The following is a 12,842-nucleotide window of genomic DNA, read 5'->3' as shown; positions in this document are numbered from 1 at the left end:
TCAACGCACCCTCTCACGGCACGGCTAATCATCTGTCGGTTCTCAATCAGGTTGGAATAGAATCCATTGATTCTTTTGCGTCTGTCACTAACGCCCAGCCTTCAGGAGTTTGAAGCTCGTCACAGTCATTCAATCATTGAATCCTACTCAGAATACCAGAGAAGAAGAAGAAATAGAGGAGATAGAGATGGCGTATGGTTCGGCCAAAGGGGGAGAAGTAGTGTTTAGGGTGTGTGAAAATAAAGGAGTGAAGATGGGTTTATATAGGGGTGGAGAGAGGGGTAGGGTTCGGTTATGAGAGGGTGGGTTTGGGAGGGAAAGTGGTTTGAATTTGAATGGTGAAATAGGTGGGGTTTTATGAAGGATGGATTTGAGTGGTGAAGAGAAAGATGGGATTTGATAGGTGAAGGGTTTTTTGGGGAAGAGTGGTTGAGGTGATTGGTGAATGGGTGAAGAAGAAGAAAGAGGGTGGTGGGGTAGGTGGGGATCCTGTGGGGTCCACAGATCCTGAGGTGTCAAGGAAAAGTCATCCCTGCACCAAGTGGTGAGCAAACTTGCTCTCTGTGCCAATTCTGGCGTTAAACACCGGGCTGGTGCCCATTTCTGGCGTTTAACGCCAGCTTCTTGCCCTTTCCTGGCGTTTAACGCCAGTCTGGTGCCCCTTTCTGGCGTTAAACACCCAGAATGGTGCCAGGCTGGGGTTAAATGCCCATTTGCTAGCTTCACTGGCATTTAAACGCCAGCAAGTTCTTCTCCAGGGTGTGCTGTTTTCTTTCTGTTTTTCATTCTATTTTTGTTTTTTCAATTGATTTTGTGATTTCTCATGATCATCAACCTACAGAAAACATAAAATAACAAAGGGAAATAGATTAAAGATAACATTGGGTTACCTCCCAACAAGCGCTTCTTTAATGTCAGTAGCGTGACAGAGGGCTCTCATGGAGCCTCACAGATACTCAGAGCAATGTTGGAACCTCCCAACACCAAACTTAGAGTTTGAATGTGGGGGTTCAACACCAAACTTAGAATTTGGTTGTGGCCTCCCAACACCAAACTTAGAGTTTGACTGTGGGGGCTCTGTTTGACTCTGTTTTGAGAGAAGCTCTTCATGCTTCCTCTCCATGATGACAGAGGGATATCCTTGAGCCTTAAACACAAAGGATTCTTCATTCACTTGAATGATCAATTCACCTCTGTCAACATCAATCACAACCTTTGCTGTGGCTAGGAATGGTCTGCCAAGGATGATGGATTCATCCATGCACTTCCCAGTCTCTAGGACTATGAAATCAGCAGGGATGTAATGGTCTTCAATCTTTACCAGAACATCCTCTACAAGTCCATAAGCTTGTTTTCTTGAGTTGTCTGCCATCTCCAGTGAGATTATTGCAGCTTGTACCTCAAAGATCCCTAGCTTCTCCATTATAGAGAGAGGCATGAGGTTTACACTTGACCCTAGGTCACATAGAGCCTTCTTAAAGGTCATGGTGCCTATGGTGCAAGGTATTGAGAACTTCCCAGGATCTTGTCTCTTTTGAGGTAATTTCTGCCTAGACAAGTTATCCAGTTTTTTGGTGAGCAAAGGGGGTTCATCCTCCCAAGTCTCATTACCAAATAACTTGTCATTTAGCTTCATGATTGCTCCAAGGTATTTAGCAACTTGCTCTTCAGTGACATACTCATCCTCTTCAGAGGAAGAGTACTCATCAGAGCTCATGAATGGCAGAAGTAAATCCATTGGAATCTCTATGGTCTCAATGTGAGCCTCAGATTCCCATGGTTCCTCATTAGGGAACTCATTGGAGGCTAGTGGATGTCCATTGAGGTCTTCCTCAGTGGCGTTCACTGCCTCTCTCTCCTCTCCAAATTCGGCCATGTTGATGGCCTTGCACTCTCCTTTTGAATTTTCTTCTGTATTGCTTGGAATAGTACTAGGAGGGAGTTCAGTAATTTTCTTGCTCAGCTGTCCCACTTGTGCCTCCAAATTCCTAATGGAGGACCTTGTTTCGGTCATGAAACTTTGAGTGGTTTTGATTAGATCAGAGACCATGGTTGCTAAGTCAGAGTTGTTCTGCTTAGAATTCTCTATCTATTGCTGAAAAGATGATGGACAAGGCTTGTCATTGCTAAACCTGTTTCTTCCACCATTATTGTTGTTGAAACCTTGTTGAGGTCTCTATTGATCCTTCCATGAGAGATTTGGATGATTTCTCCATGAAGATTTATAGGTGTTTCCATAGGGTTCTCCCATGTAATTCACCTCTTCCATTGATGGGTTCTCAGGATCATAAGCTTCTTCTTCGAATGAAGCATCCTTAGTACTGCCTGGTGCATTTTGCATTCCAGACAGACTTTGAGAAATCATATTGACTTGCTGAGTCAATATCTTGTTCTGAGCCAATATGGCATTCAGAGTATCAATCTCAAGAACTCCTTTCTTCTGATTTGTCCCATTGTTCACAGGATTTCTTTCAGAAGTGTACATGAATTAGTTATTTGCAACCATTTCAATGAGCTCTTGAGCTTCTGTAGGCGTCTTCTTCAGATGAAGAGATCCTCCAGCAGAGCTATCCAAAGACATCTTGGACAGTTCAGACAGACCATCATAGAAAATACCTATGGTGCTCCATTCAGAAAGCATGTCAGAGGGGCACTTTCTGATCAATTGTTTGTATCTTTCCCAAGCTTCATAGAGGGATTCACCTTCCTTCTGTCTGAAGGTTTGGACTTCCACTCTAAGCTTACTCAATTTTTGAGGTGGAAAGAACTTTGCCAAGAAGGCATTGACTAGCTTTTCCCAAGAGTTCAGGCTTTCTTTAGGTTGTGAGTCCAACCATATCCTAGCTCTGTCTCTTACAGCAAAAGGGAATAGCATATGTCTATAGACCTCAGGGTCAACCCCATTAGTCTTGACAGTGTCACAGATTTGCAAGAATTTAGCTAAAAACAGATGAGGATCTTCCAATGGAAGTCCATGGAACTTGCAATTCTGTTGCATTAGAGAAACTAATTGAGGCTTAAGCTCAAAGTTGTTTGCTCCAATGGCAGGGATAGAGATGCTTCTCCCATAGAAGTCGGGAGTAGGTGCAGTAAAGTCACCCAGCACCTTCCTTGCATTGTTGGCATTGTTGTTGTTTTCGGCTGCCATGGGTTCTTCTTCTTTGAAGATTTCTGTTAGGTCCTCTACAGAGAGTTGTGCCTTAGCTTCTCTTAGCTTTCGCTTCAAGGTCCTTTCAGGTTCAGGGTCAGCCTCAACAAGAATGCTTTTGTCTTTGCTCCTGCTCATATGAAAGAGAAGAGAACAAGAAAGTATGGATTCCTCTATGTCACAGTATAGAGATTCCTTGAGGTGTCAGAGGAAAAGAAAAATAGAAGGGGAGGTAGAAGAATTCGAACTTATCAAAAGAGATAGAGTTCGAATTGTTCCTTGAGGAATAGTGTTAGTCCAAAAATAGAAGGACGTGAGAAGAGAGGAAGAAATTTTCGAAAATTAAGTAAAAGATTTTAAAAATATTTTGAAAAATAGTAATTGATTTTCGAAAACCAAGATAGGAAAAGAGATCAAGTGATTTTTGAAAAAGATTTTGAAATTAGAAATCAAAAAGATATGATTGAAAACTATTTTGAAAAAGATGTGATTAAAAAGATATGATTGAAAAGTTATGATTGAAAAGATATGATTTGAAAAATAATTTTAAAAAGATTTGATTTTAAAAATTAATGACTTGGCTAACAAGAAAAGATATGATTCAAGCATTAAACCTTTCTCAACAGAAAAGGCAACATACTTGAAATGTTGAATCAAATCATTAATTGATAGCAAGTATCTTTGAAAAAGCAAAGAAATTGATTTTGAAAAAGATTTGATTGAAAAGATATGATTTGAAAAAGATTTGATTTTAAAAAATTTTGAAAACCTAAAAAAAATTGATTTGAAAACAGAATCTTCCCTCTTGTGCTATCCTGGCGTTAAACGCCCAGAATGGTGCACATTCTGGCGTTTAACGCCCAAAGCTCTACCTTTTTGGGCGTTAAACGCCCAGCCAGGCACCCTGGCTGGCGTTTAAACGCCAGTTTGCCCTTCTTCACTGGGCGTTTTGAACGCCCAGTTTTTTCTGTGTAATTCCTCTGCTGTATGTTCTGAATCTTTAATTCCCTGTATTATTGACTTGAAAAGACACAAATTAAAAATATTTTTAGATTTTTAATAAGAGACTAAAATCAAATAAACAATGCATGCAAGACACCAAACTTAGCAGTTTGTATACTACTAACAAAATGAGGATGCACATGAGAAACAACAAAACACTCAAGTCAAGAGAATTTAAAGATCAAAGCAAGGAAATCATCAAGAACATCTTGAAGATCACTTCAGACACATGCATGAATTCGAAAAATGCAAGAAGAGCAGAAACATGCAATTGACACCAAACTTAAAATGAGACATTAAACTCAACAAGAAACATACAATATTTTTTTTGGTTTTTATGATTTTGTAATTTTTTTTTTCGAAAATTAAGTGGAAAAGAAAATAAAGGTATCAAAATTCTTAATGAGAATTCCAGGAATCATGCAATGTTAGTCTAAAGCTTTAGTCTAAAGAAATTAGACATGGCTAGCCAAGCTTCAGCAGGACATTGCATTCAAGAGCTAAATTGATGAGAATCAATCAGCTTTGGTGATGATAAGAACATCACCTTGAAACACTAGAATTCATTCTTAAGAACTCTGAAGAAAGATACCTAATCCAAGCAACAAGATGAACCTTCAGTTGTCCAAACTCAACAACCCCCGGCAACGGCGCCAAAAACTTAGTGCACGAAATTGTGATCACTACTTTTCACAACTCAAATAATCCTCGGTAATGAATCCAAAAACTTGGTGCTCAATACCATGGTATAAACACAACTTCGCACAACTAACCAGCAAGTGTACTGGGTCGTCCAAGTAATAAACCTTACGTGAGTAAGGGTCGATCCCACGGAGATTGTTGGTATGAAGCAAGCTATGGTCACCTTGTAAATCTTAGTCAGGCAGACTCAAATGGTTATGGATGATATATGAATAAAACATAAAGATAAAGATAAAGATACTTATGTAATTCATTGGTGAGAATTTCAGATAAGCGTATGGAGATGCTTTGTCCCTTCCGTCTCTTTGCTTTCCTATTGTCTTCATCCAATCCTTCTTACTCCTTTCCATGGCAAGCTGTATGTTGGGCATCACCGTTGTCAGTGGCTACAATCCCGACCTCTCAGTGAAAATGTTCAACGCACCCTGTCACGGCACGGCTAATCATCTATCGGTTCTCAATCAGGTTGGAATAGAATCCATTGATTCTTTTGCGTCTGTCACTAACGCCCAGCCTTCAGGAGTTTGAAGCCCGTCACAATCATTCAATCATTGAATCCTACTCAGAATACCACAGACAAGGTTTAGACCTTCCGGATTCTCTTGAATGCCGCCATCAATTCTAGCTTATACCACGAAGATTCCAATTAAAGAATCCAAGAGATAAACATTCAAGCCTTGTTTGCTTGTAGAACGGGAGTGGTTGTCAGGCACGCGTTCATAAGTGAGAATGATGATGAGCGTCACATAATCATCACATTCATCAAGTTCTTGAGTACGAATGAATATCTTAGAATAAGAACAAGTTGAATATTGATGTGTGGAAAACGATCCAACACAAAACTCACCGGCAAGTGTACCGGGTCGCATCAAGTAATAATAACTCACATGAGTGAGGTCGATCCCACAGGGATTGAAGGATTGAGCAATTTTAGTTTAGTGGGTGGTTTAGTCAAGCGAATCAAGTTTTGGTTGAGTGATTTGTGTTTATCAGAAATTAAATGACAGTAAATGTAAAGGGGGAAGGGAGAAATGCAGTAAAATAAAGAACAGAAGAGTAAAAGTGCAGAAACTTAAAGAGCAAGAAAGTAAATGACTGAAACTTAAAGTGCAAGAAACTTAAATTGCAGTAACTTAAATGGCAAGAAAGATAAATTGCTGAATGTAAAGGGGAATTGAGGAATGGGATTGCAGGATCTAAACAAGAAGAAGTAAATTGTAGTAAAGAAGGTAGCAGAAATGAATTGGATGCAAACAGGAAATTTAAACAGCAAGGAAATTAAAGTGCAGTAAAGGTTCACAGAGGAACCAAAAGTGATCTCAGGATCCCAATGGCTTAGGTAGCAGAGCCTAAAACCCAATTTCCTTCCCAGATCTGAAGTTACTAAGCAATTGATAGAAAATTAAAGATGAAGCAGTAGAAGAACAGAATTTGGATTGAATTATGCAGAAAATATAATGCAAAGAGTTTGAATGGGAATTGGGACAGAATTTCCCCAATTTCACACACCCAATACTCAGAAAACAGAAGAGGAGAATTGCCCAAGGGAATTGAGGAAGGAGATCAAGCAATTCTCCTTTGATCCTCTTGGTGCTCGGACAAATCTCTCAAGAAAGCTCAAAAGAAGTTCAAAAATTCAGAATGAAAGCCAAAATTGCAAAGCTCAAAAGTAAAGGTAGCTAAAAGTCCTAATTACATCAAACTAAGTCCTATTTATACACTTTCTATTCTTGGATGATGGGATTTGGATGGGCTTTTGGATTGGTGAAGAAATGAATTCAAATCAATTTTTAATTTGAATTTTGGCCCAAAAACCACTCCCAGGAGGCTGCCCTGCCCTTGTGGAGGGCAGGGCAGAAAATTGATGCTTGGTGCTTGGAGTTGGTGCGGCCATGTGCGATTCAGGTGCGAGTTGGTGCGTGTCTGGCATGAGCTTGGTACGCCAGAGGCTGCCCTGCCCGCGCCAAGGGCAGGGCGGGAAAGCTGCTGCGCCAGAACGTGATGCGTGCTTGCGCTTGGTGCTGCCAGAATTGAGAAGCGCGCGTGCGCGTGCTGCACGTTGATGCGTGGGACGGCCAGATTTGAGGAGCGCGCGTGCGCGCGAAGCACGTTGACGCGTGGATGCTCCCTGCCCGCGCCAAGGGCAGGGCAGGAATGGTTTGGTGCGCCAGGAAGCAGAGTTGGTGCGCCAAGGTCTTGTGTGTGATGCGCCAATTTCAAATGCTGCCCTGCCCGCGCAAAGGGCAGGGCAAGGTTCCCAATCTCATGGCCCGTGTTCGAATCTGGTGGCTTGCAAACACGCTACTTTTTCTTTTGATTTCTTGGCACGCTATTTGGTCTCAAGGCTTGGCTTCCTCATGGTTCTTGGTTCGAACCTTGTGGCTTGCATGGGAGCTATTTTTCCTTGGATTTCTTTCTCATGGAGCCCGATCCTGCTCTCCACAAGGGCAGGGCAGAGTTTGCTTCTCTTGGCTCCAAGGCACCATTTTGTGCTCTGCCCTTAGAGTGGGCAGGGCAGGGTTGCCTTTGCTTGCTTGGTCACTTGATGCTGCCCTCCTAGAGGGCATTCTGCCCTTGTGGAGGGCAAGGTTGCTTCCCCATTATAATGCGGCACGCCTCCTCTTGATTCGGCCACGCTTTTCTTTCTTTGGCTACACTTTTTATGCCACGCTTTCCATTTTCTTTTCTTTTCTTCACCTAAAATAAACCAAACAACCACTCAAAGCATCACTAAATTCAAGAGGCTTATAAATCAATTAAAATGCAATTAAAGTTAGCTTAAACCTCATGATTTATCATTAATTTCATGGTGGTTGCTTGATTTAGAGAAGTTGTGCATTTTCACTCCAAATCACTAACTTAGGATGCAAGAAAGTGCATAAATGCTAACAAAACAAGTGAAATTAGCTTGAAAAATGGGTATATGATGACTTGTCATCACAACACCAAACTTAAACCTTGCTTGTCCCCAAGCAAGCATCAAAACTAAGAGTAAATGATATGAAATAAGAAAAGAACATAAATCCTTATTATGCAGATAGCAGAACTTCAATTCATGGGGCATTTATGCAGACAATGACACTCATTTATTGTTGCTGCTGCATAATACACATTTTTCATCCAAGGTTTGCTAAACTTGCTGTTATAAGACTCTCCTTTTGATCACTCCCTTGGTAACTTTTCTTGGTTTACAATGCTTTAACAAGCTTTTTATTTCTTTAAGAGGTTTGGTGTTAAATGTTGCAGCTTAGCCTTTGGCTTCATTTTCTTTTATTTTGCTCAACATCTTTCCACCACAGACACTTAGCTCACTAATTCTTCCTAGGATCATTGATGCCCAGCATCTCTTTGGATCACTAAGTGCTTTGTATCTAAGTTGCTCTTATTGTGGATTTTCAATTGGCCATCCCAAATCAGTTGATCTAAGTGACCGGGTTTTAAAATACCCCTTAGAATTTACTCATCCAAGCAGATCTCAGTACAAGAACACCACAGGCATTTGTCCTAGGGTCCAAACCATTGGTGTCCAACCTTTATTCTTTGTTTTTCTTGCCATTTTGGCTTTTTCTTTCTTCCTTTTCTTTCTGTTTTTGTTACCAAGGGTGCTTCATTATTGATAAAGTCTTTGTAACAGCAAGCTAACTTACAATTGAATGAGAATGATATCATGCAACATTTATTTCATGAGTTATACATTTAATCAAACACATGTGCCACCACCAACTTCCATTCATACTCATGCAACATTGGATTTTTCTCTTTTCAATTCAAACCAAGCTCTTTTATTTAAGCATATGGGAAACAAAGCAATATTTAAATCTGAGTGATGGCTACAAGCATTATGCAGACTTATCATTTTCACAAACAATTTCACTTGCAACTAGATGAACACTTTAGCAAGGCATATAATGGTTTCCAAATTCAAAATATCACACAGCAGCAAGAGTTAAGTTCAGATACAACCTTTGTAGTTGCAGCCTTTTGATTTTTCTTTCTGCTATGATCCCTTTGAGTCAAAATGCATAGTGTCTTCAATTATTGATTCATGTCCTGCATAATCCTCAAAGTTGCTTGCTTCTCAAGCCCTTGATCATATGGTTAGTAAGCATAACTGAGTGTGGTTTCAGGATTTGTTTTGGTGTGTGAACACCAAACTTAATTGTTTTGCCACTGTCTCAGATGTACAAAGTTAACCATATTGGAAACCATGTATCCTTGCTAAAGGTTAATGGAATTAAAGCTAGAAAACAATTTAACAGTTGAGTAATGTGGTTGATTGCTTGGAGTTAGAATCATGCAAGAGGTGAGAATGTATTAAATGATATTTTTGGTGGAACACCAAACTTAGAAGTTTTCATTCTTCCTCAAATTGTTTTGGTGTGCAACACCAAACTTAGCTCCTTGCAATCCATACCAATTACTCAACATTTTTATTGAAAAGTTATGAAAAGAAACTACTTCAGGTTGGGTTGCCTCCCAGCAAGCGCTGTTTTATTGTCATTAGCTTGACATTGACCTCCCTTTAGGGTGGTTGAAATTGGTGGTGTCTCAACTTGTCACCCCTCACTGTCAGCTTTCTCTGAGTGCCTTGATGTTCAATCTCCACATGCTCAAAAGAAAGAATCTGGTTGACAGTGTAATAATCTTCTGCTCCCTGCTGTTGGTATATTAACTGCACCTTATCACCCTTAGAAAATCCTTCAGTTGGGATTTTCTTGTTCTTCCACCCTTTGTGAGCCTTTTTCTTATTCTTCACCTTTTTCTTGCTTGTTGATCTTCCCTTCTTGGCAGTTACTTGAGTTGTGATGCCTTCCTTTCTGCTAATCACCCCTGCTTCCTTGTGAATCCCCTTTTCTTCTTGTGTCTGTTTGTTTATCTGTTCCACTTCCTTTTCAGTTGATTGCTTTGGGGGGAGATCATCACTCATTTTGTTTTTTTCTTCATCCTTTTGTAATTCTGGGAAAACTTTCAGGATGATGCTCTCCTCATGCATCCTAAGAGTTAATTCTCCTTGCTCTATGTCCACAATGGCTCTAGCAGTGGCCAAAAATGGTCGACCGAGTATTATGGAGTCTTTTCCATTTTTTGAAGAATCCAGAATCACAAAATCTGCCGGATAAATGAATTTGTCAACCTTAACTAAAAGGTTCTCAATCAACCCCTTAGGATGGACTATTGATTGATCCACCAATTCCAAAGTCATCTCTGTTGGTTTCACCTCCTTTATGCCAAGTTTTTTCACTAGAGAATATGGGATTAGATTTATGCTTGCTCCTAGATCGCACATCCCTTTGTTAATGAACAGGTTTCCGATAGTGCATGGCAAGAAGAAACCTCCAGGGTCCTCAAGCTTGGGAGGGAGTCCCTTTCTAATGAGTGCACTGCATTCCTCACTAAGCATCACTGTTTCCTTCTCATTCCAATCCCTTTTCTTGTTAATGAGCTCCTTTAGAAACTTAGCATACAGGGGCATTTGCTCCAAAGCCTCTGCCAAAGGTATGTTGATTTCCAGCTTCTTGAAAGTCTCAAGAAATTTGTGGAAGTGCTGATCCTTTGTTTCCTTGTGAAATCTTTGTGGGTACGGCAGTGGTGGTGTTGAGCTCTTCACCACTTGATGCTGTTTTGGACTTAGTTCTTCCAAGATATTCTTTCCTTTCTTCAAATTCTGTGGCTTGTTATCTTCTTCTGTGAGTTTTTCTGGAGCATTCTTGCTTATCTTATCCTTGTTGATGGCTTCAGTGTTATCTTCCATGAGCTCTTTGGTTGCTCCTTGGTTGCTGTCTGTTAACACCCTTCCACTTCTTAGTTGCACCACCTTGCATTCTTCCTTTGGGTTGGGAATGGTATCACTAGGTAGTGAACTTGATGGTTTCTCAACAGAGATCTTCTTAGAGATTTGGCCAATTTGCCTCTCTAAGTTCTTCATGTTAGCTTCTTGATTTTTGTTTGTCAATTCTTGGCTCTTCATTAGTTTCTCCAGGAGTACTTCTAGATTGGTGATTCTCTGTGAATCTTGTGTGATGGGTTGGTTTTGGGGTGTTGATGGATGAAGGTAAGTGTTTTGGTTAGTTGGGTGGTTATTGGGTGGGTATTGGTTAGAATTTGGGTAGTTGTTTTGTGGTTTTCTGTATGAATTTTGGTTAGTAGTTGGCTGTGGGTTATGGTTTGTGTTTTTCCAATTGTTTTGGCCTGTGTTCCTTTGCCATGGTTGTTGGTTTTGATTATGGTTGTCTCCCCATCTGAGGTTTGGATGATTCTTCCAAGATGGATTGTAAGTCTCTCCATAAACCTCATTTGTTCCCTGATTCTGGTTGTGCAAGTATTGAACCTGCTCTTGTTGTTGCTCCTCTTGAGTTTCTTCACTTTGTACCCAAGTGTTTGGAGGTTGGCTTGTGGTGCTCACTGCTGCCACTTGCAAGCCATCAATTCTCTTAGCCATTTGCTCAAATTGTTGTTGAATCTGTTGTTGCATCATCTTGTTTTGAGCTAAGATTGAATCAACTCCTTCCAACTCCATGACTCCTCTTCTCTGTGATGGTTGGCGTTGTCTTTGATGAGCAAAGAAATATTGGTTGTTGGCCACCATATCAATGAGGTTTCGAGCTTCCTCTGTGGTTTTCATGAGTTGTAGAGAGCCTCCAGCAGAGTGATCAAGAGCCTCCTGAGCTTTAAGAGTGAGGCCTTCATAGAAGTTTTGTAGCTTGTCCCACTCAGTGAACATCTCTGGTGGACACTTCCTCAATAGAGCCTTGTATCTCTCCCATGCTTCATATAAGCTCTCGGCCTCCAATTGAGTGAAGGTTTGAACCTCTGTCTTCAACCTTAGGACTCTTTGAGGTGGATAGAATTTAGCAAGGAACTTGCTCACCAAGTCATCCCAAGTGTTGATGCTTTCTTTTGGAAAAGTCTCTAGCCATTGAGTGGCTTTATCTCTAAGAGAGAATGGGAAGAGTAGCAACTTGTAGCTATCAGGGGGTACACCATTTGTCTTCACTGTATCACAGATTCTCAAAAAGGTGGACAAATGTTGGTTTGGATCCTCCAAAGGTCCTCCTCCGAAGGAACAATTGTTTTGCACCAGAGTTATGAGTTGTGGCTTGAGTTCAAAGTTGTTTGCATTGACATTGGGAGGAAGAATGCTACTCCCACAATGCCTAGCATTTGCAAATGTGTATGAAGCCAAGACTCTTCTCTGTTGGTCATTGTTGGCTCCTCCTCCTGGTTGACTAGTATCTCCTTCCATATCTTGGAATTCCTCCTCAGATTCTTCTTCTTCTCCAACAATATTCTTCCCTCTTTCTGCTCTTCTTATTCTCCGAAGAGTCCTTGGATCAATTTCAGAAATGATAGGAGAGGATCTCCCTATACCTGACATACAAACACACAGCAACAAACGCACAAACCCAGAGAGTTAACAAAACTTCAATCTATTGCTAGAATGAGGTTTTGGTTGGTTAGTTTAAGCAAAAACTCCAACAGTTAATGTGTTAGTAAGAGTTAGAGTAACAGAAAAGAAAAATGCTTAATCTAGACCTCCACTTCACTTAATCATTGTCAATCTATTTCAATCCCCGGCAACGGCGCCAAAAACTTGATGTGTGGAAAACGATCCAACACAAAACTCACCGGCAAGTGTACCGGGTCGCATCAAGTAATAATAACTCACATGAGTGAGGTCGATCCCACAGGGATTGAAGGATTGAGCAATTTTAGTTTAGTGGGTGGTTTAGTCAAGCGAATCAAGTTTTGGTTGAGTGATTTGTGTTTATCAGAAATTAAATGACAGTAAATGTAACGGGGGAAGGGAGAAATGCAGTAAAATAAAGAACAGAAGAGTAAAAGTGCAGAAACTTAAAGAGCAAGAAAGTAAATGACTGAAACTTAAAGTGCAAGAAACTTAAATTGCAGTAACTTAAATGGCAAGAAAGATAAATTGCTGAATGTAAAGGGGAATTGAGGAATGGGATTGCAGGATCTAAACAAGAAGAAG

General features: G+C 40.5%; 1 non-coding gene across 1 annotated transcript; it reads left to right on the top strand.

The window, feature by feature from the left end:
- Positions 1-2,635: 2,635 nt before the first annotated feature.
- On the top strand, positions 2,636-2,743 carry LOC130971914 (small nucleolar RNA R71). Its single transcript, XR_009083115.1, has one exon. It is a non-coding gene; the product is annotated as a small nucleolar RNA R71 (small nucleolar RNA).
- Positions 2,744-12,842: the final 10,099 nt, after the last annotated feature.

Source organism: Arachis stenosperma, chromosome 3, assembly GCF_014773155.1.
Source record: "Arachis stenosperma cultivar V10309 chromosome 3, arast.V10309.gnm1.PFL2, whole genome shotgun sequence".
NCBI classification, from domain to species: domain Eukaryota; kingdom Viridiplantae; phylum Streptophyta; class Magnoliopsida; order Fabales; family Fabaceae; genus Arachis; species Arachis stenosperma.
The sequence above is the reverse complement of the archived record's forward strand: the minus strand, read 5'-3'. Positions and strand labels throughout refer to the sequence as shown.